Source organism: Neomonachus schauinslandi, chromosome X, assembly GCF_002201575.2.
Source record: "Neomonachus schauinslandi chromosome X, ASM220157v2, whole genome shotgun sequence".
Classification (NCBI taxonomy): domain Eukaryota; kingdom Metazoa; phylum Chordata; class Mammalia; order Carnivora; family Phocidae; genus Neomonachus; species Neomonachus schauinslandi.
The window spans coordinates 115,789,263-115,805,249 of NC_058419.1; the positions used below are offsets into that span (position 1 = coordinate 115,789,263).

The window sequence follows — 15,987 nt, forward strand, 5'->3', positions numbered from 1 at the left end:
ACAGAATGGGAAGACCTTCTTTTGGGGGTCTTGATTTTTCTTCCCGGAAGAGAAGAAATGGCCACAATATTCTGACTCATTTCACAAAGCACACAATTTGGAATGTAATTACATTTAAAAGATGCTGGAAAGTGATTTCATGAATCCAAAATTTTTAATCACTCTTCAGAATGGCAGGCAAAGGGGAAAATGCCAAAACAAGTTCCCTTGAGAATGTTTAGAACCGATATAAAAAATATTTTTCTTTATGTGCATGCCTTCCTTGAAAATAAGGAAGCAGGGACCTGGTTCAGCCTGGCAAAAGACAATCCAAAAAATCAGTTAATACCATGGACACCTGGGTGGCTCAGTCGCTTGAGCATCCAACTCTTGGTTTCAGCTCAGGTCATGATCTCGAGCTTGTGGGATCGGGCCCCGTGTTGGGCTCCACACTCAGTGCAGAGTCTGCTTTAGATTCTTTCTCCCTCCTCCTCTGTCCCTTCCCACTCGTTCACTCTCTCTCTCTCTCTCTCTCTCTCTCTCTCTCTCTAAAATAAATAAAATCTTTTAAAAAATATATTTAAATAAAAGAATCAGTTAATACCAGGCAAAGGGCTCTATATAGGGTGAGGGAAGGGGAATCACACAAACCAGAACAGTCATTTCCACCCATTGGGCATTGAATTTCCTCTCTCCTTGCTTCATCTCACTTCTCTTGGATGCTTGACTGTTCTTCGTTGTTCTTTAGCTGACTTGTTCTCCTATTCTGCCTGCACTTTAAATATTGATATGCCACAAGTCAAGTATCAGTCTTATTCTTTCCTCATCCTACAAGCCCTTTCTCAAAGTTCTCATTCTCTGCCATGGTTTTACTTGCCCCCATGGATTGATAACTTCTCCATCTGAGGCCTTGTTTCTGGGTACCCGTTTCTATCTACTTATTGGAAACCTCCACCTGGATGACCTGTAGTATTTAACCTGCCTTGTTCCTTCTACTGGAAACATTATTCTTTGATCTTCTTCAGCCTACCTCCTTCAGATTTCCCCTTAAACTACTTCTTCAAGGTAGTGTTTCCTGAGACTGAGATCTACCTGAATGCACTATCCAAAAACCCTCCTGTTTTACTTTAGGCAATTCAGAGCCAATTGTTTTAAATTACACATTTGTGGGACTATTTCATTTTCTCTCTTCCATGCTAGACTTTTTACTTTGTGAAGGCTATCACGGTATCTACTTTGATCTCCATCAGATATCTAATTCCTAACATATGGTAGAAACTCAGTAAAAATGCACTAAATTAATGAATTAATGAATCAATGATACGAGATGAACCTCTAATACTCCCCACCTCTCCTGTTTCAATTCATATATTCCTGGATGTAAGGAATATGCCCCAAATCATCCCGTTATCTCAACTAGAATCTGGGAGCCAGCCCATATACCGCCATCTCCCTCACCCATAACATCTAAACATTTACCAACAGCTACCACTCCTCTTAAATATCTTGAGAATCCATTCCCTCCTCCCTTATCCGTGCTATTACTGCTTTGTTTAGGTTCTTGTCAATCTTTCTGAATTCATTATCCTCTAATCCTTCACTATCACTGCAGGACATTTTCTTAAAATGCAAATCTGACCATTTTACTCTGAAGCTTAAAACCCTTTACCAGACTCCCTATTGCTTTGAAGATGAAGCTCGGATTCTTAAGCCTAACCTACAAAACTTTCCACAATCTGACAAGCTAGTCTCAGCCTTCCTTGTCTTACCCTTTTTCACCCTTCCCTGTTCCCTCTGGTCATCCAGAACTCATGATTCCCAAACCTACCTTCCTACCTTTGCACAGATTCTCTTTGCCTAGAATGTTCTTTTACAGATGTTCTTAACTTACCCAACTCTTCACATTTCAAAACGAAGCTTTAAGTTCCCCTCCTCTGGGAAATCTCTCCGTGCTCTCCTGGGTGAAATTTATTGTACTCTCTTCTACACTCCCACAGCAAGGGTCTTGATTATAGCTCACACGGTGTTCAGCAATTATTTATTATTGTCCTGATCCCTTTGTTGAGTTGTGAGCTCCTAGAAACAGGGTCTAGCTCTTATTCACCTCTGAATCCACTGAAGTGCTAGCTCTGTATTTGCAAACCATCTCTCTAATAAGAGACTTGTACCCAAAATATATTTCAAAACTCCCAAACTTAATAAAAAGTAAACAAATATCCCAATATGAAATGGGGAAAAGATTGAACAGACACTTCATCAAAGAAAGCACTTCATGCAGATGACAAATAATCAATATAAATATGCTCAATATCATTTGTCATAGGGAAATGAAAATTAAAACCACAATGAGATACTACTACATGCATTCAAAGTTCTAAAATAACAAAGACAAACATATCAAGTGTTTGCAAGGATATGGAGAAAGGAATTTTCATACCCCGCTGGTGGGAATATACAACCACTTTGGAGAACAGTTCGTGGCAATTTCTTTAAAAGTTAAACACCTGGGCGCCTGGGTGGCTCAGATGGTTAAGCATCTGCCTTCAGCTCAGGTCATGATCCCAGGGTCCTGAGATCGAGTCCCGCATCGGGCTCCCTGCTCCTTGGGAGCCTGCTTCTCCCTCTGCCTCTCTCTCTCTCTCTCTCTCTCTCTCTCTCTCTCTCTGTCTCTCATGAATAAATAAATAAAATCTTAAAAAAAAAAAAAGTTAAACACCTGCCATATGATTTGATCATTCTACTCCTAGGTATTTATCTGATAAAAAGATAGTATATGCCTATACAAAGACTACCATCAAAGCTTTATTTGTAACAGCCAAAAATTGGAAACCACCCAAATGTCTATCAACAGGTTAATGTATAAACAATGATATACCCATATAATGGAATATTATTCAGCAATAAAAAGAATGAACACATAACGACATGGATGAATCACAAAATAATTATGCAGAGTGAGAGAAGTCAATCAAAAAAAGTATGCACTATTGGACTCTACTGATATAAAATTCTATAAAATGCAAACTATAGTGACAGAAAGCAAATCAGTTATTTCCTGGGGATGGGGGATGTGATGGGAAGGGCAGGAAGAAGGATGGCAAAGGGCCACAAGGCAGCATATGTGATAGGTATGTTCATTATTTTGATGGTGGTAGTAGTCTCACTGGTGTATACATATGTCAAAACTTAAACTGTACTTCTTAAATACATGATATTTATTATATGTCAGTTTTACCTCAATAAGTGTGTTTTTAAAATACCCCTTAATTTTTTAAATGTGTTGTCGAGGATTAACTTTTTAAATTACCAAAAGCTCTTTTAACACAAATTTTTAATTCATTTTACAGACTCACTAAACCTCCCTTCACTTTGCACATGAAACACCCGTTTGTCTGCCCGCCTAGGCAAACGAACATTGATCCAACTTCTACCTCCCTCCCCTTTAGCTCCTTCACATTGTCTTCTCCATCCTGCTAGAGGAGAATTTGGCTTTCCTTTTTGATTGCTCTAATCATCTTCTCTATAATGTCTTGTGCATGACTAGCCCCATGACATGGGGCTTTACAAGTGTTTATCAACAATGTGTGCATAGACTCAGGAGGTCATATTGCCCTGGCTGGCATGGTTACACTTTCCCGGCTGATTAAAATTAACTAACTCTAGGTCAAGAGGACGGTTTTAATCCTGTGTATAGAAACACAGTGTTTTTCAACTATAGGATAATTGAGCCTCTAAATGAGACAGTGTTAATGATGTGGCTGCATTGATACTGCACTCAGTTCCTCCAGAATGTAGTTTACCGTCATTAGCAGGGCGAGCAAGACCAGGAAGGCGAGAGAGAAAGGATGAAGCGTAGGGCAGGAATCATTCTGAGAGCAGATTATTTATGAAGCAAACTTTTAGAACTCCAGCTCACTCACATTTGTAGAAAGAAAATGAAATGCAAGAACACCGAAACCAAGAGATTAGTCTCCCTAAGATAAACATCAATCCTGTTTACAACCAAGTGAAAAAGGAGCAAATGAACAGCAAGTAAAGGCCACACTGGAACTAGACAGCCCTCATTAGGAAACATTGGCAGCCATCGCTTGGTGCTTGGATGAGGAAAATTCACAGTACCGTTGGCCTCCCCTCAAGCACTCCTGGCCAGGCCATTGCTGAGCAGCTCCTTCCAAGGTGAAAAAATACAGTTTTCAGCCTTTCTGATTAAGCAGTAGCTCCCTCCCCAAACTCTGACAGCAATTTTTTCTTCTCTACATTTCTCCAGCCTCGACTTGACTTTATTTTTGTAACTGGTAGCAAGCCAGGGTGAGAAATGATCTCTTCCCACCCAATTATCTGGGAAGAAAGCCCACTTTATCATTAATTACATTATCTAACAGCCTCTTGCTACTCAAAATGGGGTCCTTGGATCAGCAGCATTGGCACCATCTGAGAGCTCATTTGAAATGCAGAACCTTGGGCCCCATTCCAGAATTCCTGAATCAGAATCTGTATTTTAACAAGATGCCCAAGTAGTCTGTGTACACATTCAGTTTGAGAAGTGCTTGTCTAACCCTCACAACATCCTGTATAAGTTAAGGATTTTCATTCTTATTACTCACTGGAGAAAATGAGAACAGGAGAGTAAAATTACTTGATAAGGATCAATTCTTAAAAAGTGCCAGAGTTGGGATTTTAAGGTAGCTCCCCTAATTCTAAATGCAAGCACCTTTTCCTTCCACCATGCTTTTCTCCATATAAATTTTTCAAATGAATTCAGTAGTTCTGGTCATAACCACCCCCCTCTCAACTGCATCATTGACTGACTGCTAATACCCAAACTCCTGCTCTCAGGCATGCATGATTTAAATTAAACATTTACCATCTCTTGAAATATTTGAAACGCCAATGTCTGTGGGAAGAGTGACTTAATAAATCCCTTAACTCTTAGTGTTTAGGAGTTTGATTAGGCTGCTGACTTTATCCATTGATGGGAAGAGCAAAGCACCTTGAAGAAAAGGAAGGAGTGAAGGAGAAGGAGGAAGGAAAGATAAAGGCAAAGTGTCCCAGATTTATTGTTCAGTATAGATCAGCCCTTTCCAAGGACCTTGACTGTCCTTGGAGTTTGCTGTCATGACTGGCTTGAGCTTGTTCCTTTGCTTCTGTCGTGGGCTTCTGGATACTCTGAACCTCGGCTATCCTTTCCCTATGGTATTTTCAGGTAGGTGAGCACAGAAACCCCTGCAGATGTTTACCACTGCTACTCAGGCTCATAGAGAGGAAATGTGAAACAGCTGTGCTTACCAGTGCTTAAGGCAACATCATCAAAAAAAAAAAAAAAAAAGAATACTCCAAGACTCTATGGTTACCAATAGTAGCTATTATATTTGAGGCTATACTATATGCCAGACACCATACTAGATACTTAACAAATATTTCCCACAATAGTCTTGAAAGTACGTATTATTTAGTAAATGCAGCTCATGAAGAATGGAACCTGGCTTCTAACCTCAGGCCTATTGGAGGCAAGAGTGAGTGTTCTTTTTATCCTAACACATGGCTGTGGCATGCTTAAATTAACCTCCTATTCAACCTTCAACGTCTGGCTGAAATCACCCCTTCTAGACAGTTCTCTCTCAGTGACCCTGGTAATATCTTCTTTCTGTAGCCCTAATTTGGCACTTTTTATGTGATAGCTTGAACTCTTGCTTCCTTTTTTATTCACATTCCTCCTGCTCCAAGCTGTAGTTGTGTTTGCACCTGTGTCCCACCTCCCCCTCCAAAACCTTGAGCCCTTAAATGTTCTTTGGGTCACCAGCCCCAACATCATAGCAGGAACTCAATGACATCATCAGTTGGCCTATAAATTGAGTTAGGCACAAAGTCCACCCTCTGGAAGCTTCTGGAAGTCAAACATATGTTATTGGTTGAGGCACTCTGTGTTGTTTACATGTAGCCTCCAGTAGCTAATAGGATCCCTCCAATGGCTCACACTTAGAAATTCTGTACCCATTTACGAGTTGCTCTTACACTGGTTTTGTACCGCTTTTCTTTCCTATCATTCTCTCCCAAGAGAAGAACATGGTTTGGGTTATCTTTACATGTAGCTACTCTTCCCTCTCAGGTATTCTTTACACTTTGGATTCTAGGAGAATAAAGGAAGAAAATAAAACTTCTAGTGACCCTCTTCTACTCTTGCATTCTTGCACTTGCTCATTCTCTCTTTAACATTTGAGACATTGTGCTAAGCATCTTACATAAACCATTTTAAGTCCCATACCAAAAAACCTATGAAATATGCACTGTTACTATTCCAATTTTGTTCAGGAGTATCCTCAAATACAGAGGTTAGGTAAGTTATCCATGATTACAGAGCTAGGAAATGAGAAAACCAGAATGTAAATGTAGGCTGTGTGCTGCTCTCACTTATCAACTATTATCAGTGAGAAACACAAGTGAAATGTGGCAAATGCATAGGTATAGACCAGTATGCTTGTGGGTACTATGTGGAGTACCAAGGAAACTGTAATCTCTAGGCTTTTCTTATAACCAGTCCTTGACTGGGCCTTATCTTTTCACCTTCTGTTCCAGGTGCTTGGAGAAATATGGGTGAATCATTAGTTCAAGCTGAGCTCTGAAAAGCATAAAGGCCTAGTGAGTGTTGATGTTACTATTATTTTTTTATAAATCATTTATTAGGGAAAGAATGTAGCTGCCACTAATGTCTTCCAAAACTCAGTATAAATGATTTTTGAATAATTCAAGTGTTGGATTATTCATATCCACTTGACCTTCTCCAGTAGCTGAAATCTTTGAGAGTTGATGGTTTGCAGGTATTTGAAGAAGCCATTATGCAAATGAAAATATCATATCCACTAAGATATTGTAGGCATTATGGCAGATACCAAAAAGGTATAATGTATTCTCTCAAAGGGTTCGCCAACTTTTTTGAGAAAATAAACCTGATACATGTTTCTCATTAGATAACAATGAAATTTTTAAATGGTGCTTTGAGAGGATGATGATAATCACAGGCTAATGCATGACTATACCAACAGCAATTCAAAGAAGAGATACATAACTTCAGGCTGAGACGAGTGATCTAGAGAGATTTGGTGGAACAGACGGATTTTAAGCTAAAGTTTGAAAGGTCAATAGAATTAAAGTAAGGAGCAATGAAAGAAAGAGCATAATGGGTTGGATAGAACAGCATGGCAGACTCAACAATCCATAATAGAGAATGTGCTTGTGCATAAACAAACTGGCATCATTATTGCACTTAGTTTGGACTGTGGGCTTGAGTGAATAGAGGATATCTGTGATTCAGTTTGAATTCTGTGATTCTCAGCCCAGGATTTTTTGCCTAGTTCTTCTGGTAGCAACATTCAACACTACAGAGGAAGCAACAACTATTATCGCCTGCTTGGTGGGCTCTCTTGGGTCACTGAAGGACTAGGTTTCAAGACGCAGCAGATAGAGTGTCAGCTTTGAAGAAACATTTCCTAGTATCACCCCTAGTATCAGTCTTGCATCACTAAGCCCCCTGAAAGACTTTCCACTTATTGCTAAAAAGTGAGACATCTGGGCAGAAATATGCCACACAGTGGGTCAAACTTGATGGCTTCTCAGGGATACTGCTTGGGGCTGCCCTCTAGAGGGACTAAGAGTAGCCACCACTACCAACTCTAGAGCGCATAAAAAGGCAAGAGCCTTTTCAGAAAGGCAAGCCACTCTGAAAAACAGCATGGAGTTTCTTCAAAAAGTTAAAAATAGAACTACCCTACAATTCAGCAATTACACTACTTGGTATTTACAAAAAAAAAAAACTAATTTGAAGGGATACATGCACCCCGATCTTTATAGCAGCATTATCAACAATAGCCAAATCATGGAAAGAACCCAAATGTCCATTGACTGGTGAATGGATAAAGGACATGTAGTATATATACACAGTGGACTATTACTCAGCCATAAAAAAGAATAAAATCTTGCCATTTGCAGCAACGTGGATGGAGCTAGAGAGTATTATGCTAATCAAAAGAAGTCAGTCAGAGAAAGACATGTACCATATGATCTTACTCATATGTGGAATTTAAGAAACAAAACAAATGAACAAAGGAAAAAAAGAGAAAGGCAAACCAAGAAACAGACTCTTAACTCTAGAGAACAAACTGATGGTTACCAGAGGGGAGGTGGGTGGGGGGATGGGCGAAATAGGTGATGGGGGTTAAGGAGTGCACTTGTGATGAGCACCACGTGTTGTATGGAAGTGTTGAGTCAGTAAATTGTGCACCTGAAACTAATATTACACTGTGTGTTCACTAACTGGAATTTAAATGAAAACGTGAGAAAACCAAAGATATGGAGCACATGCAGGGGGATTTTATATATCTGTATCTATGTAGATATGAAATCAATCATGTTAAACTGTCACAAAATCTCTAAGAGGTAAGAATTATGACCTTTATTTTATAGATGACAAAAGACTCAATAAGTTGGCCTGGGGCATTGGCAGATTTGAGATTCAACATGTCCACCCTACCATAAGCAACTAATAATTTTGGCCCATCAAGACAAGAAAGAAGAGACTAGAGGTCTCAAAGAGGTCATCTACCTCTCTCTGGGCATAGCCAGTGCACTCCAGATGTCTGAAGTTGGTAGAAAAAACCCATGAACCTAGAACGTGGCAGAACTTCCGGTTGAAGAGAAACCTTAAGGCAATCCCACATGTAGAAGTGACTGAAGGAGCACCCAGAATAGAGAGCTCGATTAAGAACAGCCTTACAAGAACATCTTCAGTCTGCCCAATAACATGAATTGTAGCTTGTCCAAGGAAAAACTAATTGTCTGCTTGCTGAGATGTTGCTAGGAAGATTACCCAAGGGGAGACTACCTAGGAAGGGCTGGTTGAGCCTTCCAGCCAAAGAGAAAAAGAAAGACTCTGAAAATAAATTGCCTTCCAATTCCCAGTGCAAGGTGTAGCTTTGTAAAAGAGGGTTCCATATATATTGGTGCTTCCTAGAAGCACATTATATAACATTCAGCAGCCATACTAAAATGGCCCTTTCTCTGAATGCGTGGTGCATGTGGCTAGCAAGATGACTATGCCTGGGGAAAAAAAGAAGGAAAGAAAGGTCAATTCCAGATGTGTTTTGGTATGTCTTTTTTTTTCCAAGTAGTAACTAATATTGTGCGTATCAAAGATCTAGGAGGGTCTGCATTCCCGTTATCTGCTTTTATTTTATTTTTTTGATACCAGGGTGACTTTATTAAGGTGAAGAACTGAACATAATTTTAAAGGACATCAAAATATGGAATGTGTCACAAATTTGTGTGTCATCCTTGCGCAGAGACTATGCTACTCCTCTCTGTATCGTTCCAATTTTAGTATGTGCGCTGCTGAAGCAAGCACCCCATTGATCTGCTTTTAGATATCAGCCCAATAAGACCCAAAATTCACCCATTTATGCTAAATTTTGCTTTCTGTAATTCTGTTTATAAAATGGAAACCCGATTGGAAAACATACGCTGAAATTAATTTTCACTTCTGCCTAAATTATTTGAGTACTTTCTCTGCTTAAAATTTTTTTTCCTGATAAAAATAAAAGGATTTGAAGAAAGCCATCCTAGAGAAACTTTTAATAAAACAATTTATAGCCGATGATGTAATCTGAAGTTTGAGCTTGTTGCTCAATGTGAAGAGGGGAAACACTGTTTGCACGTGGACCTCAAGAAGCAGCTGGATTTCTAGAGTGCACCCACTGTCTTATGCTCTCGATGTTTAAAAGAAATGGCCATTTTTCCCTTCTTAATGGAAAAAAAAAAAATCTCTCACAAGAATACATACTTTTTACATAAAAGTTGCACATATTTGACCATACTCTTTGGCACATACCTGCTGTCTCAGAAAAGAAGAAAGAAAAAATTTAATAAAGTTCAGATAGAAAATTCAATCCAATGTCAACACACTGACAAATGAAAAAATTCACCTGAGAAGGCTTTAAAAACAAAACAACAGAAAAGAAAACATTTTGTCTTGAAATAATTTTTGATTTACGGAAGAGTTGCAAAGATAGTAGTGAGTTTCCACATACCCTGCACTCATCTTCCCCTTACGCCAGCCACCCTGTGAGAAGCCTTTTGATATCAAGTTGGCCTGAAGCCTGAGGAGTTGATTATAAAGTAAAAGTCTCAGTAAAATGTAACAGTAAGATTAATGACAAATACAAACTGGAAAAATTTTACTAATAAAAGAAGAATGTGCACTTTTTGAAGTGAACACTATAGATATTCTAAAAACTCAACGTTCAATAACATAGATTTAACTTGCCTCTTTATATGGTCAATAGCGTGTTACATGTTTTGTGGAAGAAAGAGAAATCTCATCATTTTGGATAAATCCCACTACAGCATGAACTGTAGATTATCATCAAGTCACGAGCACCATATTGTAGCAACACATACAATAAATGTAGTAGGTGTGTTTCTTCTCTTGGATGGTGATAAATCTCTTAAAAATGTCAACCTGCAAATTATCTCTTGAAATTTATGGCCGACATCGCAAAGTGACTCACCAAAGCACTTGTTTTCAATTATTTTATTAGATAACACTCATCCACGATAGAAAAAGTAAAGGAGACAATGGGGGAATTGTCTTGAGAAGAGAGCTATGAAAGGGGCAAAGAATGGAAGGTGAGGTGTCAAGGACAAAAACTTTGAGAGTACTTTCTCAACCCTGCAGTCGTCAATTTCCCCCCCTTCCTTTATGTATGTATGTATTTAAGAGAGAGTGGGGGGGGGGGAAGGGTCAGAGGGAGAAGCAGACTCCCTGAGGGAGAAGCAGACTCCCTGTTGAGCATCATAAAGTAGAGGTGTCAGTGGAAGGCTTCAGCCGGCCTTGTGACTAGTTGCTCCCTTACTTTGGGACAAAGGTCTACGCAGCATGCCTTTCTTGAAAAAGATCCTGTCTGGGTGGACTTCACCTCTAAGCTTTACTCATTACATCAACCTAAAAGGCAACTATTGACAATGAATAAGAAACGAGTTTAAGCCCGAACCCGCTAGCCTAGGGCACATTTCTGCTAAAAATTAGAACCATCACCTTCAGGAGTAAAAAGAAACTAAAATTTCACTCTAAATGAATCTCAGCAAGTTATTTACATAAGCTTAGTGGACTGAATCCAGGAGTTTACATCTGAGCAAGAGGATACGTAACATCAGTGGTGCAAACAACTAAGGAATTCTACAATAGGGCATCTCAATGATCCCGAGCAAAAAGAATGGGTTATTTTAGTTTCATGAACACTATTTCTCTCTGAAAATAAAAAGCAATATGAAGACCTTAATTCCTGGCTATAGAAACTGCTCCTATAGATCCATGATATGGTGAGGCCAGTACAAAGCAATGGGCTTTGCTTTTTAGCCATTTCTCCTCGCTCACATAGGCAGCAGGCACCTGGAATGAAATACACTGTTCAAAGAGTGGAATTCCCTCTGTGCCCCTCTTTATTAGCCCACTTAGGAATAATCACTGCATCTGCATGAGTTAGAGGGGCGTGTTATTGATGGTTGAGCTTCTAGAAGTAAAAAAGTAGAGAATGTAACATTGCTTGATTGGTTAAAGTGTAGTGTTAAGGGAATAAAAGAGTGGACAGAAAAACTGACAGATTTATAGACAATAAAAGCAGAGACTATAATAATAATAATATATGTTATTATCATAAACATTTGGTCCTACATTAAATCACTCCATGCTCCTGAGCTTTTGCAGTTTGTTTCTGGATAATGTATTGTTTTGTCCTCTTCCCTGAAGCTAGTTGTCACTTATTATGGCCATTAAAATGCCTACTTATCATATTTTTCAAAGTATAATATACATGCTTTTCATACATGAATTTTTTTACCATAGCTATTAATGAGTGTGCAGGTGAGTATGTGTGTCTATGCATGTGTGTGTGTGTGTGTGTGTACCCATTTGTGTCTGAATATTTGCATCTTTCCACTTCCTGAAATTCAGCTTTTTTTTTTTTCTATTAGTGGAGGTTAGCAAGTAATTGAATTTTGGGGAAATGCAACTCTATTGTCAGCTTTTTTTTCCTTCAAATTTTTATTTAAATTCTAATTAGTGCCACATTGGTTTCAGGGGTAGAATTCAGTGATTCATCACTTACGTACAGCACCCAGGGTTCATCATAACAAGTACCCTCCTTAATGCCCGTCACCCATTCAGCCCACCCTCTGCCCACCTCCCGTCCAGCAACCCTCAGGTTGTTTTTTGGGTTTTTTTAAGATTTTATTTATTTATTTGACAGAGAGAGACACAGCGAGAGAGGGAACACAAGCAGGGGGAGTGGGAGAGGGAGAAGCAGGCTCCCCGCGGAGCAGGGAGCCCGATGTGGGGCTCGATCCCAGGACCCTGGGATCATGACCTGAGCCGAAGGCAGACGCTTAACTGACTGAGCCACCCAGGCGCCCCCTCAGTTTGTTCTTTATTGTTAAAAGTCTCTTATGGTTTGTTTCCCTCTCTCTGTCTTTTTTCCCCCTTCCCATATGTTTATCTGTTTTGTTTCTTAGATTCCACATATGAGTGAAATCATATGGTATTTGTCTTTCTCTTACTGACTTATTTCACTTAGCATGATGCACTCTAGCTCCATCCATGTCCTTGCAAATGGCAAGATTTCATTCTTTATTGTGGCTGAATAATATTCCGTTGTGTATATATACCACATCTTCTTTATCCATTCATCATTCGAAGGACATTTGGGCTCTCTCTACAGTTTGGCTATTGTTGAGAATGCTGCTATAAACATCGGGGTGCATGTGCCCCTTCGAATCTGTATTTTTTGTATCCTTTGGGTAAATACCTAGTAGTGCAATTGCTTGGTCATAGGGTCCTGTTTTCAACTTTCTGAGGAACCTCCATACTGTTCTCCAGAATGGCTGCACCAGTTTGCATTCCCACCAACAGTGTAGGAGGGTTCCCCTTTCTCCGCATCCTCGCCAACATCTGTCATTTCCTGACTTGTTAATTTTAGCCATCCTGACAGGTGTGAGGTGGTATCTCATTGTGGTTTTGATTTGCATTTTCCTGATGGTGAGTGATGTTGAGCATCTTTTCATGTGTCTGTTAGCCATCTGGATGCCTTTTTTGGAAAATGTGTATTCATGCCTTCCCATTTCTTAACTGGATTATTTGTTTTATGGGCGTTGAGTTTGATAAGTTCTTTATAGATTTTGGATACTAACACTTTATCAGATATGCCATTTGCAAAAATCTTCTCCCATTCCATAGTTTTGTTGATTGTTTCCTTCGCTGTGCAGAAACTCTTTATCTTGATGAAGTCCCAATAGTTCGTTTTTGCTTTTGTTTCCCTTGCCTCCGGTAACATGTCTAGTAAGAAGCTGCTGTAGCCGAGGTCAAAGAGGTTGCTGCCTATGTTCTCCTCTAGGATTTTGATGGTTTCCTGTCTCACATGTAACTCCATTGTCATCTTGATGATATTCGTTTAAGAGAGTTTTGGCTGGGGTGTGTCAGTTTTTGTGACTTAGTAGTAACCAGTATTTTATATATGTGTGTGTGTGTGTATATACATAAAATAATCTCTACACTCAGTGTGGGGCTCAAACTCACATCCCCAAGATCAGGAGTCACAGGCTCTACCAAATGAGCCAACCAGGCACCCTTAATTTTACATATTTTTAATTTATATTGAAATATTTCAGTCATACAAAAAAGTATTGAAATAATAAAACAGATACATATGTACGTCTCGCTCAACTTAAAAAAATGATATATTACCAAAAGAATTAATGCTCCTTGTTGATGCCTCTTTGATAAAAATTTACACTTTCCAAAGGTAATCGTGGCCTAGGATTTAGAGGATTTCTTTGGAGTTTGATTTTGTATATATATTTGCTTGAATAATATTTAGTGTTTTAAATTTTATATAAATGGTATACTGTTTGTATCCTTCTGAAACTTGCTTTCCTCATTCAGTATTAAACTTGGATTTTCATCCATGTGGATATATGTAGCTCTGGGCCAGTGGATTTTTCATTGCTCTTTATTATTCTATTGGGTAGAAAAGCAATAATGGGAACACTGTCTTGCTGATGGACATTTGGATTCTTCCTGATTTTTCTACCATAAAATTGCTCCCAATAGTAGTGTTATATTTCTGTCTGTATGTGCATGTGTGAGAGTTAATCCTAGCACATAGACCTATGAGTAGAATTTCTGGGTACTAGGATAGATATAACATTGGTGGGTATTGCCAAGTTAACCTCTAAATTGTTTTACAAATTTCCACTCCTAGCATCAATGTATTCTTATTATAAGTAATATGAACAGATTTTAATTTGCATTTCCTTGATTACTAGTGAATTTGAGAACATTTTGTACGTATACATACATATGCTTGCAGGCTTGCCTAAGTTCGGCCTAAATTTAAGGGTAGAGCAAACTGTATAAGCACAAGGTGGTGATTGGCTGCTGGTGCGGGATAAGTAGGAAACCTGCCCATGTCCTTCCTGGACCCTTCTCTGATGAGAGGCAAAAATCATCTACCGTGGAAATGGTGGGGTGGGGCAGGAGGTTAGGTGGAGTGGTCAGGATAAAGGAATGTATATATAGGCTCTTAACAGCAATCATGATAGCAAATTTTCCTAGAACAATACCTTTCATGCTCTCCTTCAAATATTACATAACCTATCATATGAATTTTTTTTTAAAGATTTTATTTATTTATTTGCGAGAGAGAGAATGAGAGACAGATAGCAAGAGAGGGAGGAGGGTCAGAGGGAGAAGCAGACTCCCCGCCGAGCCGGGAGCCCGATGCGGGACTCGATCCCGGGACTCCAGGATCATGACCCGAGCCGAAGGCAGTCGCTTAACCGACTGAGCCACCCAGGCGCCCCTATCATATGAACTTAATATGAATTCAATAAATGTAATATCCCTACCTAACCACTTAGTTCTATGAGAGTAAAGGGAGGAGAAGTTGAAGAGATTGCATGCTGATAGTAATTCCTACCTCATCAAATTGAGGGAGAGATAATTAAGTAATGTCTGAAGTGCTCAGCCCTGAAGTTGGGAAAGAGTATTTACTCAAGAGAGATAAGCTTCAAAAAAATGTTTTAAGGAAAATAAAGATAAATTCTCTTAAAAGTAATACGTCACTTACAATGTTCCACGAGGTTACATAAGGGCCTCTTCCCATACCATCTCTAGTTCACTGCTTCCAGACGGTTTTGGACTTGGAAACCAGACAATGCAACTTACTGGAAGTGTATGTAAAGTAAGAGTAAATGAGGGTTGAGATTAATCTGAGTAGTTTTCTTATGAGTAAAAAACAGGGCATATTGGTACTTGGGTCACTCAGAGATATTTTTATAACTTATTTTTTGTTCTTGGCTATGTTCCTGATAGGTGACAACTTGAGAACTGAAAAAATGAGGATTTTTCTCTTTCTTCCTTATAAATGTCAGTAGACTCTAACAGCTTACTCTCCAAAAATAAGCATTAGTCTGGAAAAGTACTGGAGAGAGGTTTTTCTCTCCCCAACCAGGCAAGGAGTGGATATGTTAAGACTTTTATTTTCTTTATGAATTCAAAGGAAGAATAACTAATAATTAAGCATCTAGGTTCTTACTGTATCTGGCCTAAAATTTTATATTCCCAAGTGATGTGATATGATGCACGTAGCAACTTAGGAACAATCTATAATATCAAAAGTATGATTATACATCAAGATTTGAATCTCAAGGTATCTTTCCAACCTCAGAATATCTTTTCCAATAAATACATTTAAATGGCAACTAGGTCATATAGATAGTTCTAAAAGACTGTATAAACCATGATTTAGCCAGACTCTAATATTAATAGTATTATTAACTATATCTATCTATATATTATGTATAATATATATATTAACTATACTATTATACTATTATATACAATGCCTGAATACTGAATTAATTCCAGTGTTGGGAGAAAGAATAAAATTCCCTTTTACTTTAGTACTT

General features: G+C 38.8%; 1 long non-coding RNA gene and 1 other non-coding gene across 2 annotated transcripts in view; one reads left to right on the top strand and one right to left on the bottom strand.

Moving 5' to 3' along the window:
* Nucleotides 1-15,987, top strand: part of LOC110573792 — a 106,395-nt gene that overhangs the window by 71,914 nt on the left and 18,494 nt on the right. The gene's annotated exons all lie outside the window — the stretch shown is intronic.
* On the bottom strand, nucleotides 9,267-9,373 carry LOC123323469. Its single transcript, XR_006539413.1, has one exon. It is a non-coding gene; the product is annotated as a U6 spliceosomal RNA (small nuclear RNA).